This window comes from Zingiber officinale, chromosome 5B (assembly GCF_018446385.1).
Source record: "Zingiber officinale cultivar Zhangliang chromosome 5B, Zo_v1.1, whole genome shotgun sequence".
Taxonomy (NCBI): Eukaryota; Viridiplantae; Streptophyta; class Magnoliopsida; order Zingiberales; family Zingiberaceae; genus Zingiber; species Zingiber officinale.
Genome location: NC_055995.1, coordinates 18,428,555 through 18,439,037, shown reverse-complemented (window position 1 = coordinate 18,439,037; position 10,483 = coordinate 18,428,555). Strand labels below are relative to the sequence as shown.

The 10,483-nt window shown below is 35.0% G+C and overlaps 1 non-coding gene across 1 annotated transcript; it reads left to right on the top strand.

Annotated features, from left to right (window-relative positions):
* The first annotated feature begins 7,751 nt into the window (after window positions 1–7,751).
* LOC121988047 lies at window positions 7,752–7,857 on the top strand. The gene has a single exon (XR_006113809.1). It is a non-coding gene; the product is annotated as a small nucleolar RNA R71 (small nucleolar RNA).
* The last annotated feature ends 2,626 nt before the right edge of the window (window positions 7,858–10,483 follow it).

Sequence of the window (10,483 nt, the reverse complement as noted above, 5' to 3'; positions counted from 1 at the left end):
TCGAGGGTAAGAATAACAGATCTGTTCTATTGAATTGTTTTTTATATTTCTCCAATCAATTGTTGTCTTCCTGTTACTAATAATATAGTAATGTTTTATTTATACTTTAAATAGAATCCAAATAAAAAGGCCGTCCATATTTCAATTGTTGTCAAAATAGCAGTATTTTTTTTTTTTTAGAAAATATCTAATGAATCCTCAATTTTAATTTTTTTTTTTACCGAAGACACTCTTTACAGTCGAAGGCAAAAGTTAATATTAATTAACTTTTATCAAAATTAGTCAAAGCTAAAGCTCTTATTAAATTCACATGAGCAATGGCATCAAACATCATTTACAGTTATAGAATTCAAAAAAAAAAAAATACATCTTATTTTCTATTATACCCCCTCGTCAATTACTGCATATTCAAAGAAAAGTAAAATAAGAGCACCACTATCAATTTAATTTTTGAAATACAATACCAAATGATATTATTTCTTTAAAATCGAATATTATTTTTTGAAAAATTTACAACAAAATTTAAAAATCCTGACCTTATTCTTGGATCACAAAAAGATATCTATAATAAATCCGGACTCAGATATAAAACAACTTAAATAAAATATTTATATTACTCGTAACCCAAAATAACAAACCAATCAAAGTTTGGGTTCCAAAAGTTTATCTAACCAAGTAAGTAGGACTCAACCAATATTATGTACCCAAAAAGAAAATTCACTTCCTAAAACTAAATCAAAATAAACCAAATAATTCAAACTCAAAAATAAAAATCAAAACTACTAATTCAAATTCAAACCTAAAATATAAAATAAAATAAAAAACTAAATCAAAGAATTACAAATTCAACTTAAACTCAAACTATAATCAAGTTTATTTTAATTATAAAATAAATCGATATAAACCTAAAATTTAAAATAGACCCAAGTTCAATCATTCAGGGGAGAGACACCAAACTAGTTGAGACCTTTAAAATAATAATAGTTTATCCGACAGAGTAATTAGGATTAGATAAATTAGGGACTAATAACTTGGCAAATGGTACTAGAGAAGTTTGAGATAATAGTAAGTTAGGGAAGCTCTATCTATATATGTCTAGGAAAATTCTTATGTATTCTACCTGGTGCGTTTGGCAGTGGAACTAACTGAAGCTATCCTTTACCAATCTAAATTGGTTAGACCAAAATTTTATATTAAGTTATTTGGGCAAGACTATTTGAAAAATCTCGAAGCACGTGATTACTCTAATAATTTTCGTGTGATTCACCACAACTTAGAAATTTATTCAAAGAATGTCTACTTGATTAATGCAAAACTAAACTTGAATCTAACCCAAGTTAAACCAACTCCTAACAATCTAACGTAACTCATCTCATAAAATGATAGGATGTCTTTGTCTGAAAACTTAGACTTAGTGAGATGATGAGATTAATAAAGTTTAAATTTAACCTAAAAGCAAAACGGTAAATTAAGTTAAAAAGAAAATAAAATAAAATTTAAATAAATTAAAATTAAATTTAAATTAAATTTAAATTAAAAATAAATTAAAATTAAATTCAAATTAATTTATAATTAAATTTAAATTAAATTAAATTAAATTAAACTTAACTTAAACTTAAATTAAACTTAACTTCAATTTAAAATTAAAACTTAAATTAAAAAACTTAAACTTAACTTAAATTAAAACTTAACTTAAACTTAAATTAAACTTAAAATTAAAACTTAAATTAAAAAACTTAAATAAAACTTTAAATTAAAACTTAAATTAAACTTAAAATTAAAACTTAAATTAAACTTAAATTAAACTTAACTTCTTAAATTAAAACTTAAAATTAAAGTTTAAAATTAAACTTAACTTAAATTTAAATTAAAACCTAAAATTAAACTTAACTTAAACTAAAATTTAAACTGAAATTAAACTTAAAATTAAAACTTAAATAAAAAAATAAACTTTAAATTAAAACTTAAACTTAAATTAAACTTAAAATTAAAACTTAACTTAAGAATTAAAAATATAAATAAAAATAATTAAAAAAACTAGTGTCAAAGGCACCTCCCATACAATCAGAGGCGCCCTTGGAAGGGTGGCAAAATTTCTGTCCAACCAACTAAAGGTGCCTTCAACACGTTTGAAGGCGCTCTCCATAGCGCATGGAAGACGTCTTCCATTGGCCTGAAGGCGCCTTCAACCCAAATTTTAACAGTGAATAGAGAAGGTCTCTATTCACGAAAAATACCTCCAGAAGGCACCCTCTAGCCACCTTCTTTCACTTTTCTCTCCACTTTTCACCTTCAAAACCACAACTATGCCTTCTAAGTACTCTCTAACTCGATCTATCTAATTATTTTCTATGTTTGTGTGTTTTTTCTTAAATATTTGCATGCATATACTACTTTAGGAAGTGACGGAACGTTATTCCATCCCAAGCTAGTTCCAATAGTATCCCCTTTGTCGATGTCAGATTCCCTATTGAGCATCTTAGGCTAGATTTCCTAGATCGTACATATGTTGTATTAAAATCTAGATATCTAAATAGAACATTTTTTTCTATTATTGTCCCTATATTATAGAAGTTATAGGCTATTATAAATTAGATAGATTGATAAGTTTACTGTAGTCATTCAGTAAACTTAGATTTATGTGCCCAATTTTATAACAAGCGAGTTAAGGTCAATGACTTGACATACTCCACCAGAGTAGGTGATAAGGACTTTAGGTTCTCACCCACTCTACTGTATGATAGTTTAGGATTTAAGCTGTCAGCATGCCCATTTTTGTGTTATCCTAGTAGGGATTTACCATTTGGCGAATGCTACTCCCATATTACATTTGATACAATCCATATGTATTTTTTTTGGGGAGGAAAAAGTACCCACTGTAACTAGCTTCAGGTCTTTCTCTCTCAAGGTTCAGGGCTATGTCCTATATAGAGTTCTGACCACCTATATTTTGTCGATCAGATCTCGCGATATTGCGATGATGTAACCCTCACATTCGTTCCTCCTTTATACATTATGTCAGTTACTAGACATTGACATTACATTACATATGTTTCAGAATATCATTCATGCATCTCATCTCATCACTAGGAGATAGGTTCATATGTCCTACTGTCACATTTTTAATTTTATATTTTTGACCATAGGAGTAGATATGACCCAAGGTACACCTACTTCTCTTAGCACATAAGTTGAGATTGGTCAGCGTCAACTTGCATTAGTTTATATAGATGTTACGGTGTTACGCTCCGCAAGTGTACGGAAATGTCGCAAGTAATATAAAAGATTATCGTATCCACAGGGACTGGAATAAGCACTAGAAATGTCTCAATGCGAATTAGCTAAACAACTATCCAATCGTTTCAAAAGCAAAGTAAAGGTAAACAAATCTAATCTTAAAGATCAACAAACAAGAGTCTAGTGTTTTGGGTTATGATAAAGGGAGATTCTAGGAGTTTCGGTTTCTTTGTAAGATTTCTTGAATGTAAATGGTTCACCAATTCATATCCCTCAATTGCCAAACATGTAGAAAGTTGCCGGTTCTCTCTTGCAATAGACAACCGGCTAGGGACTGAGAAATGTATCTAAATAGGATTAATTAGACATGAACATACGTTGTCCTTACACAGAAGCGCACCTATTACTATGCCTTCCTCGGATATCAACATAGAAGCCCACAACTTATTAATCTATCAAGATACAAGAAACTAATCACAAGATCCATCCTACTCTCTTGAATATTCCCATTTCCTCTTCAAGATTATCTCTCAAACGTCCTTACACGGGCTTGCACCTGTCACGTGGATCCCTCGGATGATCGAGTGAGAGTTTATCTTTACAAAGTCCACAAGAAATCCAAACAATCAATCAAGAATGAGAATTAAGCACAAATCACCATTAATCATTCAAGATCTAATTGATACAAGCAAGTCAATGTCATTGAAACAAGAAAGTGGCAAATCCATTAGAGATTACATCAATCCATCATACAAATACTCCCTTAATCCTAGAATACAAGATCTACTCCATGAATCGAGGAAGAATACCCGAAGAAATAAAGATTACAAGCATTTCTTAAATCCCCAATCAAAGAAACCAAGAAAAGGGAAAAAGAGAAAACTTATCTACGAAGAATCTTCGGATCCAATCCTCGCTCCCGAGTCGAAATCGTCGAGATCTCCTTTAGATCGCCCTGAAATCCTCCCAAGAATGGGAGAAACCACCAAATCTTGCTTTCTCCCAAAGGGAGAGATCCCTTTCAATTCATGAAGAAGGTTTAAATAGAGGAGGAATCGCCACACGGCCCGTGACACGGCCGTGTGAGATTCACACGGCCATGTCCATTCCCTCTCGCCAAAGGCAGTGTGACTCCACGGCCGAGAACCTCTGCTCTCGGAAATGCTACAGGCAGTGTGGTGCACACCACGCTTAGTCTCTGGAAATGCTACAGTCGTGTGGTGCACACGGCTGATCTCTGGAAATTTCACTAGTGTAGATCCACACGACCATGTAAGGCTTCTGGTTGGCTTCAAATCTTGACACGGCAGTGCGAGGTTCACACGCCATGTCATCTTCCTCTTCTTTTGGTGCCAAACTCCACACGGCCCGAGCTCCATGCCAGTGCAGGGCCGTGTGGCCAGGTGCTTTCTCCCTTTGTTTCCTCCAATGCATGCCCAAAGATGTAGATTCTTCACCAAATCACTCCTGTGTACAGAAAATACACAAAAAGCATATCTTCGAACCAAAAGAGTAAATATGCTAAAAGGAAAGCTGGAAGAATAAAAATGCATAGATCAAGCATGCTCAAAATATGTAAATGTGCGTAAAACATGCATAAAAGAGTATATAATCTATGCACATCACACCCCCAGCCTTAAACCTTTGCTTGTCCTCAAGCAAAATGCTGCAGTCTAAATTCATATGTTCTACAACACATTCATAAAACCCAGTGCACTTTCCTAACTCTATCAAAAAGTTTCATTAACAAGCATGATCATGGAAACAAGTAAAGTGTGGTTCAAGCATAAGAATCTTGTGCGCAGTGTAAAAGTAACTCAACACCCTTCAAGTTTCAATCCATGTCCTAGTCAAGTCGTCATCAAATTTGAATTCCTAGTGTTCCCAGTGAACGACAAGTAACCAGTGATAGACACTTACTCACCATTCACTTGGTTCATATTTCTCAACTAACCCAAGGTCTCAAAGGTGTGCTCAATCTCAAGGGAAGCTAAGCAGTCATTTCCCCAGTAACCTAACTCGGTCTCAAAGGGGTGACTTGCTAGATTCCACTCATGACAACTGTTTTTTATATCCCTCTTTTTTTTTTTTTTTATAAGTGTTTGCATTGTGCAAAACTTATTCACAAATGTACTTTTAGCACACATGTTGGGATATTTTGATTTTTCCAAATGAGCTTTAATGATTTGAGCCTCATCCAGTAACCAAAATGAAAGTTGAGAAATCACCATGGAAACCAAGTACTAAGCAAACAAGATGAATCATGACTATTTCAATGACATCAACTATTCAAGCGTCAAGCACAAGTGTAGTGAAGATAAAATCCTTAAGGTTGAACCAAAACTAAAACTCATCACCATAAGATTCTTAGCTTATTAATGCTTCCCAAGATAGAAAAAAGAACTACACAAAGTTTACTACTAGCATCATTCGAACATCATGAATCAAGACAATAATCGTGCTAACATTTCACTTGAATCCAAGAAAGCATATAAGTGAAGTTTTGATGTTCTCAAGATGTATGCCACAAAAAATCAAAACAAAATGCAAGACATAAGCAAAAACAAAAACAAACAAAGCAAATCAAATGCATCTAATGCATCCCCCCAGACTTAAATTTTTCATTGTCCCAATGAAAACTAAAAACAATGTGGAGGAGATTTTAAGAGAAGTTACCAAGTGATGAGTTCCAAATGGTTGACATTCATGTTTTTTTTTTTAAGATACTCCTCTATCCAATGTTCACAATCCTCCACAACTTTAAAATCTACAAAAAATAAGATAGACAAGAAGAATTAAGTAGAGGGTATGATTTATTATCAACAAAATAAAAAGAAACTAAAAGTAAAATGAAAACAAGATTGAACTTGGGTTGCCTCCCAAGAAGCGCTTGTTTAAGGTCATCAGCTCGACCACCTCATTAGATTCATCTAAATCTTGCTCTTGGAGGGGTAAGATATTTTAGAACCCTCCTACCAAGGGCTCTTATTATGAAGAGAGCTTTCATCAAAGGAGCTACAAAGTAAAGTATATCTCTCTCCATCTTCATCTTCTTGGCAATTTTTTCAGGTGGTCGAAGACGGTTCAGATTGAGCTTCCAATTATTGGCCCATGTGAAATCTGCACATCCAAAAGAAAAACAAATCTCCCACAAGCATATTATATAGTATAGAGCTAGAACCATATCAAGATAAGATGAATAAGTAATAAAAACTGAATCACATCCAACAAAGTCAATTATAGGTACCTCCATAAAGTTTTCCAAAAGATCACAAGAAATACTAACCTTACTTTGCTGAGAAATACCTGAAATTTCTAAACATGTAAATGTGACTTCCTCTGAATCAAATGATGGTTCTGGCTCTAGCTTAGGTGTTGATGATATCAATGATGGTGATTCTTGAGACTCTACTAGCTCTGTATAAGTCCCTACACATTGTTCCACAACATGATCAATTCTTAGATCCTCTAAGGGTTGTCTTGACAAAGGTAGTGATCCTTGAGATGCTGCTTCCACAACACAGCTCCCTACACATTCTTCCATATCATCATCATCAACACATACATCAAAAAATAAACCAACATCTATGTCCTCAATAGGAGAATCAATAACAAGAGGATCAATAACTTCACTTGCAGTTTTAAGTTGATCTACCACATCACATTCATCATCTGAAAATTCAATGTCACTATAACACCTTATAAAATTTTGAGGTAGATCTGAAAACTTATTTACCACTACATTATCAATAAAATCCTCATCTGAAAAATCTTCATCTTCATATATATTTAAAAATCTACACTCAACCATATTAGTGTCACAGGATTTGCCGAAGTCTTTATTTTCATTTACCCCCACTAACCTTTGTGGAAAAGGAACCCTTAGTGAAGGTCCCGGGAAAGACTGAACTCCCTTTTTCCCAAATTCCCTTTGGGCTTTTGGAGGAGGTCCAACTTGCTTATCTAATGTTGGTGTGATTAATCGTTGAGGGAAAGGTACTTCTGGCCTTTGGGAACTTCCTAGATAAATGGAATTGAGTTCTTGTGATCTTCTATTATTCTTCTCCTCAATTCTAAACATGTCATTCTTCAGAAGTTCTTCATGATTTTTGCCACTTCTCAACCCAACATCATCACACTTTTCATTGGATCTTGACTGTGTAGGAGGGGGATCTTCTTTAAACCATTTTGAAACAATACTATCAAGCTTTGCCCCCAAATGTTTGAACTCCTCACTCTGTGACTTGTGAATTTCAACATTTTTAGGTGGTTGAATTTCATTTTGTTTGACAGGCTCTCTTACATTTATGGCTTTCACTTCTTGAATATCTGAGGGAAATTCCATCCAACTTTTGTTCGACCATTCACGGAGGTTCAATGTCACTTGATCAATTAACGAATAAGCTTCATCTACACTTTTGTCCATAAAAGAACCTCCAGCTGATGAATCCAATAAAGTCTTGTCTGAGAAAGAAATTCCCCCATAGAATATGTGCAAAATCAACCATTTTTCAAAACCATGATGAGGGCACTGTCTTTGAAGACTCTTGAATCTATCCCATGCTTCAAATAATGATTCTCCATATGCCTGAGCAAAATTTGTTATACAATTCCTCATATACACCGTTCTACTTGGAGGGAAAAAATGATTCAGAAATTGCTTCTCCAATTGTTCCCAACTTGTGATGCTTTGAGGACAGAGAGAATATAGCCAAGTCCTTGCTTTATCCTTGATACTGAAAGGAAATGTCATCAATCAAACTGCATTTGCTGATACTCCTTCGCATTTCACCAAATCACAAATCTCTAAAAATGTTTCAAGATGCAGATAAGGACTTCTGATACTTCTCCTCCAAATTTGTGACCTTGTATCATGAAAATTATCTCTGGGTCTAGTTGGAAACTTTCTGCTTCAATTTGAGGTTGCACAATGGGAGATAAAAATCTTGCAGAAAAGGGTGTAGAAAAATTTCTCATGGGTCTGCTTGACATGTTAGTGCTCATGGATATTCAAGAAGAAAAATAAAATTATCAAGAATCAAAAACAAGAAATAAAATGCAATATGAAAAGCAAGAAAGCAAATGCAGAATTTAAATTGCAAGAAAGAAAGTGCATAATGAAAACAAGAAAGAAAAGATAAAAGGAAAAAGGAAAATATCTAGAATAATTCATATGCTAAAAATTGCAAGATATGTTTACAAAAGAAAATAAGAAAGAAACTAGATCAAAAGAGAAAACAGAGAAAAGTTAGATTAGAGTGCTAGAAATCAAGAATGCAAAGTTAGAATTAGAATTAGAATTGCAACAAAAAGAATTGTCAAGAATGTTATTCAAGAAAAGAAAAGCTTATAGAAACAGGATTCTAAAGTTACAACTATGAAAATGTAAAGAAAGAAAGAAAAGTTATGTTTAGTCTAACTCAATTGATAATTCCTAATGTTATAGCGCAGTCCCCGGCAACGGCGCCAAAAACTTGTTACGCTCCGCAAGTGTACGGAAATGTCGCAAGTAATATAAAAGATTATCGTATCCACAGGGACTGGAATAAGCACTAGAAATGTCTCAATGCGAATTAGTTAAACAACTATCCAATCGTTTCAAAAGCAAAGTAAAGGTAAACAAATCTAATCTTAAAGATCAACAAACAAGAGTCTAGTGTTTTGGGTTATGATAAAGGGAGATTCTAGGAGTTTCGGTTTCTTTGTAAGATTTCTTGAATGTAAATGGTTCACCAATTCATATCCCTCAATTGCCAAACATGTAGAAAGTTGCCGGTTCTCTCTTGCAATAGACAACCGGCTAGGGACTGAGAAATGTATCTAAATAGGATTAATTAGACATGAACCTACGTTGTCCTTACACAGAAGCGCACCTATTACTATGCCTTCCTCGGATATCAACATAGAAGCCCACAACTTATTAATCTATCAAGATACAAGAAACTAATCACAAGATCCATCATACTCTCTTGAATATTCTCATTTCCTCTTCAAGATTATCTCTCAAACGTCCTTACACGGGCTTGCACCTGTCACGTGGATCCCTCGGATGATCGAGTGAGAGTTTATCTTTACAAAGTCCACAAGAAATCCAAACAATCAATCAAGAATGAGAATTAAGCACAAATCACCATTAATCATTCAAGATCTAATTGATACAAGCAAGTCAATGTCATTGAAACAAGAAAGTGACAAATCCATTAGAGATTACATCAATCCATCATATAAATACTCCCTTAATCCTAGAATACAAGATCTACTCCATGAATCGAGGAAGAAAACCCGAAGAAATAGAGAATACAAGCATTTCTTAAATCCCCAATCCAAGAAATCAAGAAGAGGGGGAAAGAGAAAACTTATCTACGAAGAAGCCTCGTCTTCGGATCCAATCCTCGCTCCGGAGTCGAAATCGTCGAGATCTCCCTTAGAATCGCCCAGAAATCCTCCCAAGAATGGGAGGAAACCACCAAATCTTGCTTTCTCCCAAAGGGGGAGAGATCCCCTTTCAATTCATGAAGAAGGGTTTAAATAGAGGAGGGAATCGGGCGCCACACGGCCCCGTGACACGGCCGTGTGAGATTCCCTCTCTGCCAAAGCTGCACGGCCGTGTGACTCCACACGGCCAGAACCCTTCTGCTCTCTGGAAATGCTACACGGCCGTGTGGTGCACACAGCCACAGCCTGCTTAGTCTCTGGAAATGCTACACGGTCGTGTGGTGCACACGGCCGAAGCCTGCTTGATCTCTGGAAATTTCACACGGCCGTGTAGATCCACACGACCATGTAAGGCTTCTGCTCTGGTTGGCTTCAAATCTTGACACGGCCGTGCGAGGTTCACACGGCCATGTCATCTTCCTCTTCTGTTGGTGCCAAACTCCACACGGCCCGAGCTCCATACCAGTGCATGTGAGGCACCTGACGGTCTTTCTCCTTTGTTCCTCGATGCATGCCCAAAAGATGAGATTCTTCACCAAATACGACTCCTATGAAAGTACAGATCTTGAACAAAAGTAAATATATGCTAAAAGGAAAGGCTGGAAGTATAAAATCATAGATCGAGCATACTCGAAATGTAAATGTCGTAAAAACATGCATGAGTATATACTCTCCCTTTATCATACATTTCTGAAGTTAGCTTGGAGAGTGGGTTCTCAACCAATCATTCTGGTAATGGGAATATCACAGATTCTCCGGCCGAGGGTTGATCAAAGCGAGCTGCGACCATGGGGGAGGAGCTAGCATTTAC